Source organism: Pleurodeles waltl, chromosome 10, assembly GCF_031143425.1.
Source record: "Pleurodeles waltl isolate 20211129_DDA chromosome 10, aPleWal1.hap1.20221129, whole genome shotgun sequence".
Taxonomy (NCBI): Eukaryota; Metazoa; Chordata; class Amphibia; order Caudata; family Salamandridae; genus Pleurodeles; species Pleurodeles waltl.
The window spans coordinates 690,479,266-690,501,112 of NC_090449.1; positions in this window are offsets into that span (position 1 = coordinate 690,479,266).

A 21,847-nucleotide genomic window follows, 5' to 3' on the forward strand; every position below is an offset into this window, starting at 1 on the left:
TTCTATCTTCAATTTCTTTGTTCACCGTCTTAGGAGTAGCGTTCTCAGTTACATAGTGTGCAGAGTGTGCAGTCTATTTCTTTCTTATGTGGTCATGTGCCGGCCCCCTCCATCATTATTTCTTGCTATTTGTAGGAAGACTTGAGGTGCCCACGGATTTGATGCATGAATTGGCCATGCTGGTGGCTTTCTGAAAAGAAAGAACTTCTGTCCTCAACCATACCAAGGACAAGCAGACAGGCAGACCTAATGGTACAGGTTTATGTACGATGTACTCAATTGAATTGCTGCGTTCATTAAAACAACTTTGGAGAAGTCTATGCATTCCCGCCTAGCAGAGTTTTTAACTAGACGCACTCCGCCTGATCACATTAGAATCTCACCTTGTCTTTTGCATCTATCTGAAGTGCCATACCTCTCCTTAAGCCATGATCCTTCCTGGCTTATGTGTGGGCATCCACAAACACAGTTCTAAGCACTTTACCACAGTTGGTGCTGCATTTTAATTACTGAAGTGTGGTTGCATGTGACCCACAATGCTGTCTTAAACATTGCTGCTGCTGGATATAAGATTTGTTTATATGAAAATTTGGTCTTGAGAGATGTTGGTTAGCAGTTGTGTTAGGGAACAGCTTTTCCCCATCACTATTCCCATTTTAATTGCTTTCCAGGTAAAATAGTTTTGGCACTGCGCTCCGTGTCTCACACACTGGATCACTGTTGTTTTCATCTACAATCCCCTTCTACCTCATAGCAGGGAACAGAAGAATGTTTTGTATTTTGTGGTCTGTGGTCAAAACATAAACTGTTCTTTGAGAATTTAGTCTTTGCTTTGATGAACAATCAGGAATGCTAGTTGCCTTGTTTTTGGGGGATATAACAGTTTTATACTCCATCAAATATTCTCTAATCCAATCATACCATAAAGTGCACTCTAAATGTAATTTGGGCCCTTTAATTTTGTAATGATTAGAAAAAAATCTGCCTCCTATTTAGTCTTAAACATCAGAATTCTTTTAAATATTTACCATTCATTTTTATCTCCAGTTTCTCACTTAGTCAAGAGGACGATGCGGCTCTGAAACATATGAGATACCAAGCTTATCATAAGCACGTAGAATGATGCTGTGTAATATTTCTTTAATTCTTCTAGACGCTTCTTTTTTCTAAAATATTGTAGAATGTGTAATATGTAGGTTTTTGATTGCAGAATTCCCACTAGGATCTCAGCTGGAAAACCTCCCAAACTCAATAAACCTGACTGTCAACTTGTCTCAAAATACATAAACTACCCAAACACCAGTTGAGACTGCATAAAGGAGTACCTATTCCAAAGATGCCCAGTGTATATATAAGTGGCAATTTAAGCAATATAGACCCTGTCAGATCTGAATTTATTAGAGGGTGATTTCGTGGCAACTAAATCTATTAAGGAATTTCCGACTTTATAGGAATTTAGTTGTCCTGCTGCAGTTAAAGAGTAATAATAATCCACTCTCAAGGAATGAGCGACAAGAGTGTCTTTTTCTATAAAAAAAAAAACAAGCCTGATTTAAAGCAACATTACGCAGACAGGCCCATATGGTAGTTTCCCCATAGCAGACTTCTACAGGCACTGTTGTACTCCATCCCCATTTGATTCACATTTCTGTTTGAAGAAGAAGAAAATGCTGCCTCCCTCTCCTCCTTAAAGTCTTGCCCTCTAAAATAACTATGGGGTGGGCATAACTCAAGTACTTCTGTGTAGTTTAAACACATGGCATTACCTGAACACTCCCCTTGTATCCAAAACAGCCGTTAGGATGTTTTTTGCACTAAGAAATGGCTCTAAATGCAGCAGAACATGAATAGAGAGCACAGGAGGTGACCCTTGCTTGTTAAATGTGCTGTTGGATTCTCCCCTCAAAATTGCTCCCAATTAAGCAGGGGGGAGTTATGTTGTAATTATAACTAATTCTGCAACAATGAGTAATGGAAAACTACTCTGATTAATCTGGCGGAATGAAAATTCTGCCCAGGCATAAGAATAACCCTCTATTTTCTCAGTCATTCCATTTAAATCTGTTGCATTTTCTGCTGTATCTAGAATTCTATCTTGCTTCTTTCTTCACTTGCTTTTCCCAATGACTCACTTCGTTCTCATTTAAACATGGTATAATTAGGCCACTGATGAAATTAAAATGAAAACTATTTTCCTTTACCTCTTACACCTGCAATTATTCGAATTGGAGAAACATTTTTTGCCAAGTTGCTCTTATCATTGTAGGGAAACAGGCCATTAGTAATAGGTCCACATTTGCCCTCCACTGGGAAGCAAACACCCTGTTGTAGCTCTTGACTCTCTTACGGGTAGTGGAGCAGAGCAGTCCAAGGCCTACTAAAGGGAGGTGGTGTGGGCTAGTAAAAAACATTTGTTGGCATGCAGTAATAACACTCAATAAATAATTGTCAAGTCTGTGCTTTTTCTTTAGAAGAAGGAAAAGTACATACATTACACACAACCTATTAAATACTACACCGTTTTTTACAAATATTCAGAAGGCTGGTGGAAATACCTTTGATGACATTGCGTAATAACCTTGGGCCACCTAAAGAGGATCTAGATCAAACTACCACATGTCAAAAAAACATAATTTTTGGAGCTAATCCAATAATCTAAAATAACCGCTTATTAAACTTAATAAAGCAATTTCACTTTGATGAGCAGTCACAGCCAACAGTATTATTTCAATACATCATTTAAAAATGAACATCACATGTTTCTGTGTGTTTTTTATGTACTATCAAACATTGAAAGTGCAAGTTTAAAAACAAACTCAACAGGGTATTACAATATGATCACATAACATGTAACAATAGACTTCATCCCTAGAGGGTGCTGTACAACATGCACCTTTCATTTAACACCTTCATGCCACAGTAACTGCAGCCATATCTTTAGCCCCTCAAGAGTGCTTCACTCCAACCTGAAGAGCTCATGCTCCAGCCTGGGGAGTGCTTGAAACTTGAAATCCTGTGTTGGTCCTCCTTTTTTATCCCTGTAAACTTTGGGTCAGTTTATTAACGCCATCTTGCGGCCTCTTTGTGGGGGAGCCGCAATGTTCCTGCAACTCCCTATGCTCTTTCATATTGAACGGTGGTGGTCCTGTCATCCTTGGGCCACCACAAGCAACAGAAAAGGCTTTTGTCAGTTTTAGCCAGGCAGGGCATTTTGAGGCAGTCCTCGGGAGCAGTGAATAGTTTATTACCCACTCTCCCGTTCAGCCAGGGAAGAATGGGCAGAACACATTTCCTTACAATCAGTTTCTTAACTTTACCCTTCTGTTTTTTGTCCTGGAAAGAGCACATAATCAGGCTAGTTGGCAACCCTTGAAGAAAAACCCAAAGTCATATAAACTAAGTAACACTCAGTGAACACTCTCTGCAGCCTTTGGTATATTAAACCACAACATTTGGATTGATCATGCAAGATACTGAGGAAAACTCCTTGGTGTGGTTTTCATATTTTCCTATTTTTTTTCAGACTGGGAACTATGGGGGTCATTACAACCCCTGGCGGTCATTTTGGAGGAAGTACCGCCAAAAGGCTGGCGGTGCTTCGAGGGGCATTACAACCGCGGCCACTGGCAGTTTAAATCCCCCAGGGCAGTGCTGCCCAGGGGATTACGAGTCCCCCTCCCGCCAGCCTTTTCATGGCGGTAAGAACCGCCATAAGAAGGCTGGCGGAAAGGGGAGTAGTGGGGCCCCTGGGGGCCCCTGCACTGCCCATGCCACTGGCATGGGCCGTGCAGGGGCCCCTGCCACGGCCCCATGGAGCTTTTCACTGTCTGCTATGCAGACAGTGAAAAGAGTGACGGGTGCAACTGCACCCATCGCACAGCCGCAACACCGCCAGCTTCATTTGGAGCCGTCTCCCGTGATGTGGCGGAGGTCCCCGCTGGGCCGGCGGGAGGAAACCTGACCCAGTGGGGATCTCATAATAGACCACGCGGGAGTGCAGCCGCATTGGGGCTGCCCGGCGGTTCAACCTTGGCGGCCGGCGGTTGCCGCCCACCAAGGTTGTAATGAGGGCCCATATCTAATGCTTTATTTTTCTCAATCTAAGCAGTTTCCCATATCCTGAAGAGTTTCAGAGGGATCCTCATTGTCGCTCCTGTTGTTAAAAATATACATAAACCTCTATCTTACATCATTTGAAGATTTCCAGTGCTGTCACTTACTTAAATTTGACTTTGACACTCTAATTTTCTTCAACCAGACCATTATAATGTTGAGCCCAGTCCCTCACTCTACTTCTGCTTAGCAGCCATTGATCGGTAGACAGACACAATTTTCTCAGACTAAAGAGGAGATCCTGATTTTAGGAAGTAAATTTCATAGGAACCATTCTCTATAGTCTCAGGATCTGTCTCCTCTGCCTCCATCTGAAGTTCCTTAAGCAAACATTTTTGTATTTCCATTCATCAGAAAGGCATGGTTGCTGGAGTCTGTATATATTTAAGGCTGAACTATAGCAATGCTTGTCACCTGAGCCTGTCTGCTTCAGCAAGTTTAAGATATGACAGGATAAGTTATGAAAGGACTGAAAAAATGTGGTTATATTTCAGAAGCCAGGAGAGAACTACACAGCCCCCTGCATCTCAGTGAGTATTTTTTTGTAAACCCTTAAAACCCTTGTGTAGTGTTGATTGGACCTGCCATCAAATAGACCTAAAGTCAATTATCAAAATGCATTGCACATATTTCAATTACAGTTACAGGTAACTTGATTCAAGGAGTGTGCTTCTTCAAGAAGCCCATTTTAAAATGGGAGCAGTTTTGACAGCATGTTTATTTCTGCCTTGAACCCATGGCTACGGGACTTCCTTCATTTAAAATAAAAATAAAACATTAGCTGGCATATGTCGAAGCAGCAGCCCCATCTAGCCACAACCACAGCAAATCATAGAATATAGAACAGTCCTTTTAAAAGTAGACAGTCTGAAGGAGCAGTGTGATCAATGGTTTGTATACAAGCTACAGCTAAGCTTTCACACTCCACACTTCTAAACACACATTTAAAGTATCCAGGTGTAACCATTAAGTAGCATGGACTGCACTTAAGCCATGCTATAAGGACGATGGGGCGTCATGGATGGATCAACATTTCAGCTAAGCAGAACATTTAAAGGAAATAATATAAGATCCAAGCTAAGGGCATCGAATGGCATAATTTATAGATAACAATTGCAATATATACACATGAAAACATGTTTATACATTTGCAAATTAAGAAAATGAGACCACAAGTTAACACTGAAGTCTAGGTAACAAATCCTGTGGTTCTGTTAGTCTTTACAAGATCAAAAAATATATTGTCTTTGTAGGTTTTTTAAGTGGGAGTAGTACAATTCAATTTTTTAAATGCACCTCTTTGTCAGTGTTGTCACAAAGAAAACAAGTTTTAGTTTGTACTTAAGCATTTATGCATTGGGCTCTTGTAATAGATTGTCACAAAGATAATTTCAACAGTTAGATTCTTTAACCTTTCCTCTCTCACATAAGTGAGGTTACGGACCACAGATGATATTTGGTACCCTCCAATAATGCAGACCATTTTATTTTTTCTTTGATCTATTCTTTGAGATAATGCAGGGTAGTGCCCATTATGCATTTATTTAACAAGCGGCGTTGTTTAAATGTAACTTTCACTCCACAGAATGCAAATTACAAGTATTTCTTTGCACCACTGACACACACTCACTTTTCTAAAAACAACTTATAACCTTCTGTCCATGATTTGAACATTTTGAATTTTGGGGAATTCCTAAGGCTAAGGCATTTCTGATTTCTAACCCTGCATTTACCACAGCTCCATTGATAACACTTCTCATCTCAAATGGGATCTTTTAAGTGATATAATGATATAAATCACCTATTACATCTGATTCTTCATCAAGAGATATTCATCAATTTCAAGCATGTAAGGTGTTTACTTTTTCTTTAGGGTAATGGCTTATGCAACTGGATTTAGGACCACCAACCTTGGGTGGATAATGTCCAATCTGTGTTTGGTTTCCATCAATAGCACACGTCTTCAGCTATTCAGCTGTAATTAGTTCTTACCCATTACATAGTTTAACACTTTTAGGCAATGAGATTATTCAACTGTTTCCAAGTGAGCCCATTGTGGTTTTACATGAATTGAATTGCTGTTGTTGTCAGTGTAGAATCAAAACTTAAAATGTTGTATTCTGATGACAATCATTATAGATTCCAGATAAATATTGAAGAAAGATGGAGACAAAGGGGATCACTGTAGTTCAAGCAGTACAAACAACCGAATCTTTGCATTATGGTTTCTGCATTCCAGAAAGGAAGACATACATTAACTGGAGGGGAGGAGACTGAATCCATGGGTGAGGCCACCAGAAAGGTCAGTTTGCCCTAAGCCAGTAAAAAGAGGGAACAAAGAAAGTCAAACAATAACATTTACTGAGAACCCCATATAAGTTGCTGTGGTATAGGGTCCCAGAATGTCAAGATGTCTTTAACACTGTTAACTGCTTTCGTGATCCACAGTACATCAGTGGAATGTCCCAAACACTCACTGATCATGTGCTGTGAATGAAAGCATTACCTGAGGTAATGAAACCTTACAGGTCCGCAAGGACACAAATGAGTGTACATGATATTCCTAAGACTAACCTCCCACCACCTTCATTGATCCATCCATTGCATTATAATTTCCTAGGGGAGATAAATATTTTCAAAAATTAGACTTAGCATCCCTTGGCTGAATGCATTGACAAGGTAATTATGAGTACACACTCATCCTTTTATATATTCAAATAAGAGAATTACCATACTCATGTAGTCAATAGCATATTGATAAGTACTCTTATTTTCTAGATAGTTTGGCTAAATATTGGATGCAATCATGTCTATGCCTACAAAATGTTTTAGCAATGAGTTATCAAAGTGAAAAGCCAACGGGACAATTTGAGGTCCCTAATTTTGGTGTGGTAGTTTTGAACCCTGGTGCTTGGAACAATAACCTGAAGTTCATACAACAGCCACCCAGCTCCAATTTCTGTTTTTAATTATTAGCTGCTCTTTGGGAAAGGACACCACTGATTCTATGGAACTATTTTCTACCAAATTATGATTGGCTTTTAATACATCAGTTGTCAAATAATACTAGAAGGCAGGCTGAAATAAGAAATGTGGCCCCACTCATGATTTGATTTAATTTTGGGTATAAATCATGTTATTCTGTTTGACTATGCTTTCCTATTCCTGTAGGACAGTGTTTCCACTGGCGGTCACTAACCCATTTCTGGTGGGTCGCTGAAGTTCAAGCAATAAATAAAGTTGCCTTTAAATTTGGTATTTATTATGTCAGGCTATGTCTTTTGCTGCTTATTTTAAACATGGGCCTTGTGTTTACAAACTCCACTCACATTTCAGTCAGAGAACGAAAAGTAAATTAATTATGTGAAAATCCTTCTGGGATATGATTTTCCCTTAAACACAACAAAATGTAAATATCTATAAATTAAGTATACACATTCTGCAGTTGGGAAAACAAAATGAAGCACATTTTATGTCATTCTGAAGAGTGAAGGAAATATAGATTTAGTAGGTTTAGAAAAAACAAGGCACTTTACTTGGTGAAACACGAATAATAAATCATCAAAGAAACCTAATTTCCACGCATTATTATTTGTGTGCACTATAGTTTTACCTATAAAACTGTATGTCTGTTCAGATTTTGTGATCATTTCAATTGCAAACTGCCTTGGTCATGCCCATTAAAGTGTAGGTGAGTCTGGAAAGTTTTTTGTACTAAAAAGTGGTTAGTGGGTCTGTGATGCTATTACTTTTGTTTGACCAATGACTTTGTGTTTCACCACTGCGCATATTATTTGCTCAATGTTCACCAGTAGCACATTATGGCCCTCATTCCAACACCTGGCGGTCTCTGACCACCAGGGCGGAGGGCAGCAGAAGCACCGCTAACAGGCTGGCGGTGCTTCCAGGGCTATTCTGACCGCGGCGGTAAAGCCGCGGTCAGAAAAGGGGAACCGGCGGTTTCCCGACGGTTTTCCCCTGGCCCAGGGAATCCTCCATGGTGGCGCTGCTTGCACGCCACCATGGGGATTCCGACCCCCTTCCCGCCAGCCTGTTTCTGGCGGTTTACACCGCCAGAACCAGGATGGCGGGAACGGGTGTCGTGGGGTCCCTGGGGGCCCCTGCACTGCCCATGCCACTGGCATGGGCAGTGCAGGGGTCCCCTAACAGGCCCCCATGAAGATTTTCACTGTCTGCTTTGCAGACAGTGAAAATCGCGACGGGTGCCACTGCACCCGTCGCACCCCTGCAACACCGCCGGCTCCATTCGGAGCCGGCTTCTATGTTGCAGGGGCTTTCCCGCTGGGCCGGCGGACGGCCTTTTGGCGGTCGCCCGCCGGCCCAGCGGGAATGCCAGAATGGCATCCGCGGTCTCCTGACCGCGGAGCGGCCATTTGGCGGTGACCGCATGGCGGTAAGAATGACCGCCTATATGTTTTGTTCAGTTGAGCCACCTATTGGCTTTGACATTGCATTAGCCATTATATTCTGTATTCAGCTTAGCTGCCTATTGGCTTTGACATGATATTAGACATTACGGGCCGTATTTATACTTTTTGGCGCACAACTGCGCCAACGCAGTTGTGCGTCAAAAATTTTTACACCGGCTAACGCTATTCCAAAGCACCATGCGGGCGCTGTATTTATGGAATGACGTTAGCCGGCGGAGCTGCCTGGAGTGCGTAAAAAAAAATGACTTACACCAGGCAGCGCCGGCGTAGGGGAAAATGGAGCTTGGGCGCCAAAAAATGGGGCAAGTCAGGCTGAGGCAAAATTTTCGCCTCAACCCGATTAGCACCATTTTTTTTACCTCCCAACCCCCATTGAAATGACTCCTGTCTTAGCAAAGACAGGAGTCATGCCCCCTTGCCCAATGGCCATGCCCAGGGGACTTCTGTCCCCTGGGCATGGTCATTGGGCATAGTGGCATGTAGGGGGGCACAAATCAGGCCCCCCTATGCCACAAAAAAAATTAACAAAATACTTACCTGAACTTACCTTAAGTTCCCTGGGATGGGTCCCTCCATCCTTGGGTGTCCCCCTGGGGTGGGCAAGGGTGGCAGGGGGTGTCCCTGGGGGCATGGGAGGGCACCTCTGGGCTCCTTCCGAGCCCACAGGTCCCTTAACGCCTGCCCCGACCAGGCGTTAAAAAATTACGCTAAAACGTCTGGACGTCATTTTTTTTGACCCGCCCACTCCCGGGAGTGTAAATACGGCGCACATGCCTCGGAGTCATTTTTTAGACGGGAACGCCTCCCTTGCATATCATTAACGCAAGGTAGGTTTCCACGCTAAGAAATGACGCAAACTCCAAGATCTTTGGTGCTAGACGAGTCTAACTCCAAAGTATAAATATGGAGTTAGTTTTGCGTCGTATTTGCGTAAAAAAAAACGACGCAATTCCGGCGCAAACAGAGTATAAATATGCCCCTACATTTGATATTCAGCTTAGCTGCCTATTGGCTTTGACATGACATTAGACATTACATTTGATATTTAGGTTAGCTGCCTATTGCCTTTAACGTGGAGTTAGACATTGCAGTTGAGAATCCAAGCTGTATTTTTCCAAGCTATGTTTTTCCACAAGTTGAACCAAGCTGTTTTCTTCACAGCAGACTAGACCTGATAAGAGAGAGTACATTTGGTGTTTTCCTTTCTGCTCAGGCTTGAGAAGAGGAGAAGTCTAGGAGATCTGGCCAGTCTCCAAAGGCTTGCATAGTTTTCCCGAGTCTGAGAGGAGGGGGCACGCTTTTGTAAGGATAACTCGGGGCTTCAGAGATTTAGATTTGAATCTGCTGGACTTCGGGCTGGAACTTGGTGCCAGTTGCCAGTCTCCCGTATGGGTGGATAATCTCTTTCTCGCAGTTGACCGGAGTCATCAACTTGCAGACCCCAGAAAGATGAAGCTGTAAATAGTTTCTCACACGGTGAAGTATTTGTTTTGCTTTGCATTATATATATAACCTGCTGTGAACATTGCAACTGAGAAGCACTGTGATATATTTTGTTTTCATTGCTGCGATACTTTTACTCATTTGAACGTGTGCTTGAAATCTATTAATTCGTCTCTCATGAACTTGTGGGTGGGGAAGAAATAACAACAATAAAGGTCTTCTTTGAACACAGAAGTGCATTCTTGATATGTTCTGTAAGCTCTGATACGAGATAAGAAGGAAGGCAGAACAGGGTCTGAAAAGTTTGGGGAGATCTGCTTTGGGTCATACCGACACTTGAGCATTGACGGCAGTGGCTAATGTGTAGGAGCCAGTAGATATTGATAGATACACCTGTTAAAGTACCAATGAGCGTGCATTGTCTAAATGGAAAGTAACTCTAGCCCCTTCAATATTAATTCCTTTTCTGGGGTTCAAGTTTACAGATGCTTTTGGAGTCACATAAACCAAACACATCCATGAAAAGGGCTGCATTTCCTGTTGACACACATTATTGGTATTAATAGGGTGGTTCCTTTTGGGTTGATAGGAGGTAATCACCATAGAGCTGGGCTAATGTCTCTAAAAATGCCTTTTTTTAACTGTACCTTATTCTCCCACTAACTCAGTAAAAAAGGGGAATTTGCATTATTTGACCCAATAACTGAGTGTTTCAAGGGTGCATGCTGGAGGATGGGAATTATTAGTTAAACTTGGATAATTACGCCCTTGTTTATATTTCAGCAGATGGGTTACACCATCACAAACGTGACAGATATCCCATCCACCGTATTACAAGTGCCATTGAGCATAATGCACTTCTAATATGGTATTTAACACAACATGATTGATCTTTCTTTCTGTTCTTGTTTCTCTTGTTAGCAGTGGCAACAATTTTGGAGATGTTACCCAGATCTGACTATCTGAAGCAATCTTTAAAAATATTAAAATAATTGTTCTTCTTTTCTTAATTACTGGCTTGCTCCTCAACAGAACATGCCAAATCAGGGACTTCTGTAAGTAAAAAACAAAGAACACACAATGTGATATTAGTTATTGATTTATTAAGAATAACTTTATTTTTCATAGGCCCTCTCAAAAGATGAGTTATAATTTTTAATGTACTTTAATGTACTCTAAAACTCACATTTGGGTCCTAACCCGTTTATATAACTTGCAATTCAGTGTTATGGTCAGAGCAGTTTACACTCTAGATAGGCACAGAATGATTTCTTACCTCTTTTGTGAGCAAATTACTTTTTTAATAACTTTTGGTTTCCTGGGGAAAATTATTTCCACCCTTGAATAATCCTTAATATGGAAAGTGAAACAGAACCTTCAATTTCAAATTTAGAAATAATTCAGTTCAGAAGACCTATCAGCTATTCTATTAAATGGATGGATCTCAAACCTGCTATAATTAAGCCCCATCTACCCCCCAAGCCACATTTGCTTCCAGAAGGATCAGGCTGTGCATAATTAAAAGTGTTATTAGAAACATGACCTAAAGGAACACCTATGAATCCACAAAATATTTTAAGTTCTCCAACTTAACAATAGCCTCAAAATTATTATTTACAGGATCCTCTTATATGTTTATTGTAAAGCAGTTACTTGGTCCATCTTAGACCTTCCTTTATGGCTCTAATAAGGGACAAGGGACAGGCCTTTTGGGGCAGAACTCAGGCAGAAGATTTATCGAAGAGAAGGATAATCTGCTACAAATCCATTCTTCTTTCCACATACCCTTGGCTGAGACTCCCCATGAAACAATCATGTTTTCAGCAGCTGACAAAATGGTGTGTATATGGTACATAAAGAGCATGCAAGTATTTAGCCTCAGGACAAGAACACAAAGCATAATTGCCAGGCATTCTTTTCTGGGATGGTACAAGGTATATTAAAAATATGATACCGACAGCACACAACTGTTGAGATCAACTGTCAAGGCATCTTAAGAACTTTGATGATCCATGGGTGGTTTTAGGATGTGTCTAGAGACAGATGACCTTTTGAGTGAACACTTCATACTAACTAGGAGGCTAGTCAGTTCCCGAAACTGGGCCCTGACACTTGGAAGAGGGTGAAAGTTGCAACCCAAGTATTAACCCCTTGAAAAAGTGCATCAATGGTAGTATGTTTCTTGATTTCCCTGGCAGATCAATACATTCTCCAGAGACCACTTTACAGTGGTGGACACTAAGCCATGCTGCTCCTTCAAGAGTATGACAGTGACTGACCAGTAACAGTGCCTTTTGATTACAGAGGTATTTTGTGTGAGGTGAGTTTGCCCTTCAGTGTGGCTCAGTTGTGGTCTTGTTTTTCAGGAATCCTGTGCGGGATTCCGGGGTGACAACACAGGTCAAGCCTTAGGGCGTGTGCTTGTACCTGGCCCAAATGCCAGTGAAATGAGACAGTCTAAGGTATCAGTGGACCGGGATTATCTGTCCAGGCATTGGAAACCACTATCTTTTGTCTTACCCATCAGAGGGAAGTGAGTCCTTTTAAAGGGTTAATTAAATAACCTTTCTCTGTAGTCAAATGGGCAATGGCTCTTTCATACTAACTCACAAATAACTATACTGACAGGCTAGTGCGGAGGAACTGGGTTGATATAGTTTCACACCCTTGTCTTCAGACATTTTGTGAGAAAGTGGCTCTTTTTTTGTGATCACTCATTTTTTTCCAACTGGTATTGCTGGAGTTTGAACTCAGCACACCAATGCCATACTGTCTAAGTCTTAGTTTATGTACCCTGACTCCCAAAACTTGGTGAAATTTGATATTTCACAATTGACGTATTTAAATTTACAGTACGGTGATAGTATATGGAACAAGAAAATGCATTATTGGCATGGAAATTCAAATGTCTCCTATGGAATGCAGCGCATGTTGCACCATCCAGTAGAGTGACAAAGAAAACTTGCCTTAAGGCCTACCTGTGTGGCCTTTAGGGCCACCTGAAGACAACCCTGTTAAAATAGCCATTTGTGACAGGAAAAAAAGAATACTATTTTAAATATTCACTAAGTCACCCTTATGTAGGTCTTGTGCCCTCAAGGTATGGTGTATAGTAGTGATACATGAAAGAATTTAACGTTTGCATGTACCTACAGTAACTATTTTCCAAAAGCTATTTTCACAGTTATAGTTCAGAATAAAATTGTAAGTCTGCTAACTTTGGAATGGGAAAATCTACAGAGATAGTGAAAACACTATTTCTAATACGTATTAAAAATCCAACTCTTTGGGGAGTCAGACTTTTAGTAAATATTTATTGAAAAGTGACTTTTAAAAAGTTCTCTTTTGCTGCCTTAGCATCCAGGAGGCTAATTAGCATTAGCCTGCAGGCATATGTCATTTCCAGTGCTTCACCTAAATGTGGATAATGAGTCAAAACTGCCCCCAGTGCAGAAACAATTGCTTTGGACTTTTCACTTCAAGAGCGGGGTGTGAAGTATGTGCTGATTTAGCTCAGGAACGACAGCTGGGAGGGTCCAATAAGTTTGTTAACTGGAAAGGGACCATAGTGAGGCCTGATGATTCATAGTTAAGTGTAAAGGGAGACCTGGGGAAGAGACGTCTTTTGTTCCATAGGCCCTCTGTCGCCAGTTTGACAGCAGCCCAGTAGGAGAGGGAGAGTTCATCCTACAACAATATTTATGTAATTCAGGATGAGAGGACTGCTCATTTGCCTAAAGACACCCATCTGTCATGTTGTATTTACAGCAGAGTAGTGCTCTGTGGTATAATTTGCAGAGAGGCAAACAGGAAGTGCTGCTAAACGGAAAAAGGTTTCTCCTGGGAACATTTCTTTCTCATTAATGATGAACTGTCTAAGTGTCACAACTATTCAGTGGCTAATAAAACCTACAATTCTGGCTACTCACTTATAACTTTATCAGAACACTCTCTGAACCTGTGCAAGAACAGAAAAAGACTGGATCAGCTGTTTTGAGACCTAATCAGAGACCCATTTGTTCTAGACTAAGTAGTGGGCTCCTAGGGTCAGTTAATTGCAAGGGGCCTTTTTCCGTGAAATACCCAGCTGACTAGTAGCAACTGGAACTGGATTGGACCATGCTGGTGGCCTCTGCTTAAGTGAGTTGTGGCCTTTACATGCTGTTCTTAAGGTCTCAGGAGCCTTAGAAGTGATTAAGAGGAGCTGCTGTAGAGACTCTGAAAAATTGGGAGCCTCAGCAGGACCTTGCAGCCGCAGTGGGTGATTTTGAAAGGACTTTATTGCTACAGCTACAGACTTTCCCTACAGTAGAAATTTGAGCTTTATAAAAACTTTAAGTACAAGGTGGAAATATTGGCCACAAAACCTGAATTTCACCCACTTGGAGCTTTTCCTGTCAAAACCAACAGCTTCAGTGGGACTTGCCAACAACTATTTGACTCCAAGAGGACTTTGGCAGACACCTCCTGCAACCGTACTCTGCTGGACTTCTACGTCAGAAGGTAAAATCTTTGACTGGGATGAACCTGTTTAGTGTATCCGACCAGTGCTCCATCACGATCAGACTAAAACAGCATCAAGATCCTAGTCAACCAGAAACAAGGACCACTGATTACCACTTTACCTTTTCTTTATGCTTTAAATCTTTTCCTAGTTTTCTAAATTGGTTGTCAGTAATTTATAGTGTTGTGTTTTGGCTTTTTAACTGTTTTGTTACTGCTAAATATGTCACATGTTTTCCTAAATTAAGTCTGTCTACTCTGTGCCACAGATAACCAGGGGTCAACCCAGTTTTAAAATATTGTAACTGTGCTTTACCATGACAGGTGTAGCCTTACTTTTTGTGGTGGGCTCACATCCATCTTAATTAGTAACCCACTTTCTTACAGGAATTATAGTTGGTCAACACTTAAATGAGGGCCATCCTTATGTATTTCTGTGCTGCCTCTTAAGATCTGTTTTTGAAAATCTAGATCACAAGAGTACCTTTCAAAATTATTTGGCTGGGTGGAAGATATAGTGAACCTGCTAAGGTATTCTTAGGAATCACAAGTCTGCAAGTGGGTGCTGCACCTGAAATCAGTAATACAAACTCTCTATTCCCATTTCCCACTATCTATACATGCCTGAACTACAGTGAAGCAGTTAGAATGACAACATTTAAGTATATTCTGTGAGAACTCTTAAAGGATGATGCTGTGTTTATCCCCTGCGCTGCTAGACAAAGCGCAATTGATATGTGAACCATGAAATGTCTTGTTGGAGCACTAAATTTTATTTTAACTCCACTGGCACTTGGTACAACATCACAGAATATTTTATATTTTTCTTTTAATGCTTGGTGTTGGAATTTTTACCTTATGCAGGGTGATCCCCAATCTTTTTTCCTCCTGCCTCCTATTTTTCCTGACCTGTTGCTTTTGGCTTTTGAACTCTGAGCACTTTACCACTGCTGACCAGTACTATTTGATTGACTAGGAAGTCCCTAGTAACGTGCACTAGAGGTGCTCAGGGCATGTAAACCAAATGCTACTAGTGGGCCTGCAGCACTGGTTGTGCCACCCCATAAGTAGTACTGTAATCATGTCTCGGACCTGCCACTGCAGTGTCTGTGTGTGCAGTTTTAAACTGTAAATTAGACTTGGCAATTGTACCCACTTGCCAGGCCTAAACCTTCCCTTTTCTTACATGTAAGACACCCCTAATATAGGCCTAGGTAGCCCAAGGGGCAGGGTGCAGTGTATGGTTAAGGTAGGACATATAGGGCCTCATTACAACCCTGGCGGTCAACGACCGCCAGGGCTGTTTTGGAGGTTGTACCACCAACAGGCTGACGGTACAAACTCGGGGTTTATGACTGCAGCGGAAGCGCTGCAGTCGCACCTCCGGGACCGGCAGTTTTCCGCCACAATGGTCCCGGCGGTTGTAATCCCAGGGGATTACGAGTCCCCTTTCCGCCAGCCTATCCATGGCGGTAGGAACCACCATGGAAAGGCTGGCTGGAAGGGGAGTTGCGGGGCCCATGGCAGACACAGCCAGGCACAGCAGACAGTGAAAAGCGCAACAGGGCAGCTGCTCCCGTTGTACAGCCGCAACAAGGCCGGCTCCACGTGGAGCCGGCTCCCATGTTGCGGCACACATCCCCGCTGGCCCGGCAGGCGGAAACTCTGTTTCCGCCTGCCGGCCCAGAGGGGATGTCAAAATGGGCACGACAGTTACAACTGGGCGGGCGGCGGTTGCCGTCCGCCAATGTTGTAATGAGGGCCATAGTAATGTGTTTTATATGTCCTGACAGTGAAATATTTCTAAATTTGTTTTTCATTGTTGCAAGACCTGTCCCTCTCATAGGTTAACATGGGGGCTACCTTTTAATATGATTAAAGTGTAGTTTGCCTTTGTGATCGGATGGACATGTGGAGTTTGGGGTCTCCGAGTTCACAATTTGAAAATACATCTTTTAGTAAAGTTGATTTTAAGATTATGGGGGTCATTACAACCCTGGTGGTCAAAGACTGCCAGGGCTGTTTTGGCGATTGCACCGCCCTTGGGTATTTGTCGCACTGCCGGGGCCGGTGGTTTCCCGCCACATTTGCCCCAGCGGTGATAATCCACCTGGGCAGCGCTGCTTGCAGCACTGCCCAGGGGATTACGAGTCCCCGACCGCCAGCCTTTTCCTGGCGGTTTGAACTGCCAGGAAAAGGCTGGCGGTACGGGGAGTCGCAGGCCCCTGGGGGCCCCTGCACTGCCCATGCCACTGGCATTGGCAGTGCAGGGGCCCCCTGACAGGGCCCCATGCAGCTTTTCACTGTCTGCTATGCAGACAGTCAAAGTGCGACGGGTGCAACTGCACCCTTCGCACGGCCGCAACACCGCCGGCTCAATTAGGAGCCAGCTCCTGTGTTGCGGCCGAGATGGGCCAGCGGGCAGAAACCAGGTTTCCACCCGCTGGCCCAGCGGGGATCTCATAATGACCGCGGCGGGAGTGCAGCTGCATTGGCGGCCGCCCGGCGGTCAGATCTTGGGGGGCGGCTGTAGCCACCCACCAAGGTCATAATGAGGGCCTATGTGTTTGAAAATGTCACTTTTAGAAAGTGAACATTTTCTTGCTTAAACCATTCTGTGACTCTGCCTGTTTGTGGATTCCGTGTCTGGGTCAGTTTGACAGTTGGGCTGGTTACACCATTCACTAGACAGTGACACAAAGGGAGCTGGGGTGTATTCTGCATTTCCTGATTGGCCATCTGTGCTAGGAGGGAGTGGAGGAGTGGTCACTCACACCTGAAAGGGCTGTGCCTGCCCTCACACAATGCAGTCTCCAACCCCCTGGTGTGTGTCTGGGGCCTGGCCCGGGAAATTCAGGATTTCACAAACAAGAGAGACTTTTCTTTGAAGTGAGCCTACTTCAAAGGGCAAAATGGGTATAAGGGCACCCAAACCCACAGACTTTAGGACACTTCTGGAAACCAAGAGGAACTTCTACCTAGAAAAGAGCTGAAGAGCAAAGGAAGAAGAGCTGCCCTGCCTGTGACTGTGCTTTGTGGAGCTATTCTGCAGTTGCTGCTTCTGCCTGTGCTAGAGGACAAAGACTGGCCTTTGTGTTACCTTCCTACTTGTGACAAGCTCTCCAAGTGCTTGATTTAGAGCTTGCCTCCTGTTGTTTGAAGTCTCAGGGACAGCAAAGACTTCTCTCTGCCAGCACCTGGAGCCCCTGGAGAGACTCCTACTCCGCCAAGTGGTGCCCATCCAGTTCGTGGGACCCTGAGAAGAGAAGCTGGCAGCCAAGACTGAGAAATCCACACATAGACCGCCGTGTGGGGAAAAGATCAACGCAACTCTGATCTGGGGCTGAAAAATCATCGTGCCACCGGCTTGGCGGCTGAAAATCGACACTCGCCTGCAATGCGACCAGAAGATCGACACCCGTGGCTGGAGAAACGACGTGCAGCATCGCTGATGGAGGCTGGTGAGATCGCAACCCATCGTGCAGCTGAATTTCTGACAAAAACACCACTTGGTGTGTAAAAACGATGCAAGGCCTGCCCGGACCAGAGAGTGCTGACCGGATCGATGCATCGCTCTCCTGCGGAGGGAAAAAATTATGCACACCGACCCGACTAAAGGAAAAACGACACAAGGTCTCACTCATGAGTGAAATCGACGCATCGAAAGCCCTTTTTGACGCACACTCACCCATGCAGGGTTATCTTTGACACACCCAAGGTACATTTTCACACTAACAGCATTAGCGTTGTGTTTAAAATGACATGAAGACTCTTTTTGCATTTTCATTGATAACTTGACTTGTGTATTGTAGATTTTTGTTGATTTGGTCTTGTTTTGTTTAGATAAATATATTCTATTTTTCCTAACCTGTGTTGTGTCATTTTGTGGTGTTTACATTAAGTTACTGTGTGTGTTAGTACAAATACTTTACACCTAGCCTACTGCTCGTTCCAAGCTACCAAGGGGGTTAGTGGGGGTTAGCTGAGGGTGATTCCATTTTACCCTGACTAGAGTGAGGGTCCTTGCTTGGACAGGGGGTAACCTGGGTGAGTGAGGGTTAGCTGAGGGTGATTCCCTTTTACCCTGACTAGAGTGAGGGTCCTTGCTTGGACAGGGGGTAACCTGACTGCCAACCAAAGACCTCATTTCTATCACTTGGCATTACGTAATTGCTACAAAGGTTTCCAGGGAGAACTATTTTATTTTAGGCAGATATTTATGCTTTATTACATCTTGCTTTATCTTTTTTCTTACAGATTCTCCATATATACCCCCATACAGCTCTTCCTTTATTTACAATGTCAAAACTCACTTTGATTATTGTCGAGTGCAATCCCTCCCTTTTACTGAAATAAATCGCTGGGCTTCTTAAATTAATAATTTAATTCTAAGTCAATGTCAAATTCATTTAGATCTTTTTGAGAGATATTCTACTTTAAAAGCCCAGTATAGTTTGCATATTTTACCCTTTGCATAACGCTCATTTGTCCTAGTGGATTTTGATCTGTGTCTAATCAGGGAATATTTTTGTTGTTATACTGTATATTTACATCCATTGAACATATCAACTGGAAATTAATATTGTAATATTGTAAGAATATTGTACTGAATATATAGCAATTTACAGACGAAATATTTAATTTCAGATCTTGACTTAGTTGCAAAATGAGTTGCTTTCTCATGGATGTCAGCTTCCATGTGGGAACTGAAGATATAAAAATTCCTTAGCTTTCCTCTTTTCAGGATAGGAAGACCCTGTTACTTCAATGTTGCAAATGAAAATAAATGTACTGGATTCGCCTAACTTCGTTATGGCATTTAACGTATTTATAAAAACTTATTTTTCTGGCAATTGATGTGTTAAAGGTCTCACACGCAATCATTGGTATCTTTGGGTACAATATGTACATCCTAAATAATTTCTGTTACCTGGCATGACAACTCTCACTTCTCCCTGCAGGACTGCACAGATTCAGCAGTAGCAGATCCATTATAACATTTGCTCTTGCTATTTTTCTTACACATTAAAATTCAGTTCTGTTGCTAAAGTTTTTTAATGATCTACTGGGAAGTGTCCCATAATACCTTTGATTCTTTTGTGTGCCAAGACTGCTAGACTGCATAGGGGCAACCTTTGTAGTTCTTTTTCCCGTGATTGAAATTAAGGATGATAATTATGAAATATTATTTTATTAATTAACCATTCCTTCAGAAACCTATTTATATCAACAATGCATCAATGCCTTCAGGCATCATCTCATTTTCAAACCAGTCGGTATGTAGTTTATCTATAGTATTGTCTCTTTAAATGTACTTGATTTGGACTGTTAAATTTTTTGTTTCTCATATGTGTTGTTGTCAGGAATAGTACCCTGCTTCAGGAAAATGCCACTGGCCTTGCTACCAAAAATGAAATAAAAATCATAAGTGAGATCTGTTTTTAGGTCTAGCCTTTTTATGCCTTTACCTGACTCACCACTCTATTGTTATCCCAAATGAAATTATTAGCTTATACATACATACAGGGGATTTGGGTCAGCAGGCTTCATCCATTAGTCTGTGGAATTTTCATCAACATTTTTCTTTTGCGCACTACAGCATAAATCATGTGACAATCGGTCAGGCCACTTTACCCACTGACCCCCTTCACTTTGAGAGACTGGTCAAAGCTTGTGCATATTTTTTACGTCCACTTAAAAATAATTCATTTCTGTTCAGTAAGAAGTTAAATCAGCTGCCTATTTTGCGTGCAATTCTGCCACCATCTAGTTTTAGGGGCATATTTATACTCCGTTTGCGCCGAATTTGCGTCGTTTTTTTCGACGCAAATTCGACGCAAAACTAACTCTATATTTATACTTTGCCGTTAGACGCGTCTAGCGCCAAAGTTCATGGAGTTAGCGTCATTTTTTTGCGTGAACACCTTCCTTGCGTTAATGATATGCAAGGTAGGCGTTCCCGTCTTAAAAAATGACTCTGATGCATATGCGTCGCATTTATACTCCCGGGCAAAAATGACGCCCGGGAGTGGGCGGGTCTAAAAAACCCGCATTAGCGCCGGATTTTAGCGCCTGGGTCAGGGCAGGCGTTAAGGGACCTGTGGGCTCAGAATGAGCCCAGAGATGCCCTCCCCTGCCCCCAGGGACACCCCCTGCCACCCTTGCCCACCCCAGGAGGACACCCAAGGATGGAGGGGCCCACCCCAGGGACATTAAGGTAAGTCCAGGTAAGTATTTTTTTTGAAAAAAAATTGTGGCATAGGGGGGCCTGATTTGTGCCCCCCTACAAGCCACTATGCCCAATGACCATGCCCAGGGGACATAAGTCCCCTGGGCATGGCCATTGGGCAAGGGGGCATGACTCCTGTCTTTGCTAAGACAGGAGTCATTTCAATGGGGGTTGGGCGTCATAAAAAAATGGCGCAAATCGGGTTGAGGCGATTTTTTTGCCTCAGCCTGACTTGCACCATTTGTGGACGCCCATACGCCATTTCCCCCCTACGCCGGCGCTGCCTGGTGTACGTCGTTTTTTTTAACGCACACCAGACAGCGCCGGCGGCTAACGCCGGCTAACGTCATTCAATAAATACGGCGCCCGCATGGTGCTTCAGAATGGCGTCAGCCGGCGCTAATTTTTTGGGCGCAAAACTGCGTTAGCGCAGTTTTGCGTCAAAAAGTATAAATATGGCCCTTAATTTTTTTAATTCTACCCCCTGTTCCAAATTGATTAAGTGACTGCTTGCTATTTCAGTGCTTCGGAGTTTGAAGACTTCTTCTTGTTGCCTTCAAAAATGGGTGAATTGCATGACACAATGGAAGTTTTGAAAAATAAAGCGCAACTATTAGAACAGCTGTGTCCGTGACTGTAGTATTGTAATATTCAGTGTAGTTCCCTTTAACTTGCTTAACCTCTTAGCTGCTGGGCCTTCCCCCCCCCCCCACCCAGTGCTGAGCCCTTTTTTGGCTATTTGGGGTAGTTCGCGTTTAGGCCTTCATAACTTTTTGTCCACATAAGCTATCCATGCCAAATTTGCGTCCTTTTTTTTCCAACATCCTAGGGATTCTAAGGGTACCCAGAGTTTGTGGTTTCCCCTGTAGGAGACCAAGAAATTAGCCAAAATAGAGGAATTTTTTTTTTTTTTTTTTTTTAAATTGAAAAAAGGGCAAAAAAGCCTAAGAAGGCTTGTGGTTTTTCCCCTGAAAATGGCATCAACAAAAGGTTTGCGGTGCTAAAATCACCAGCTTCCCAGATTTCAGGAAAAGGCAGATTTGAATCAGATAATCACATTTTTCAACACAATTTTGGCATTTTTCTGAGACATACCCCATTTTTACTA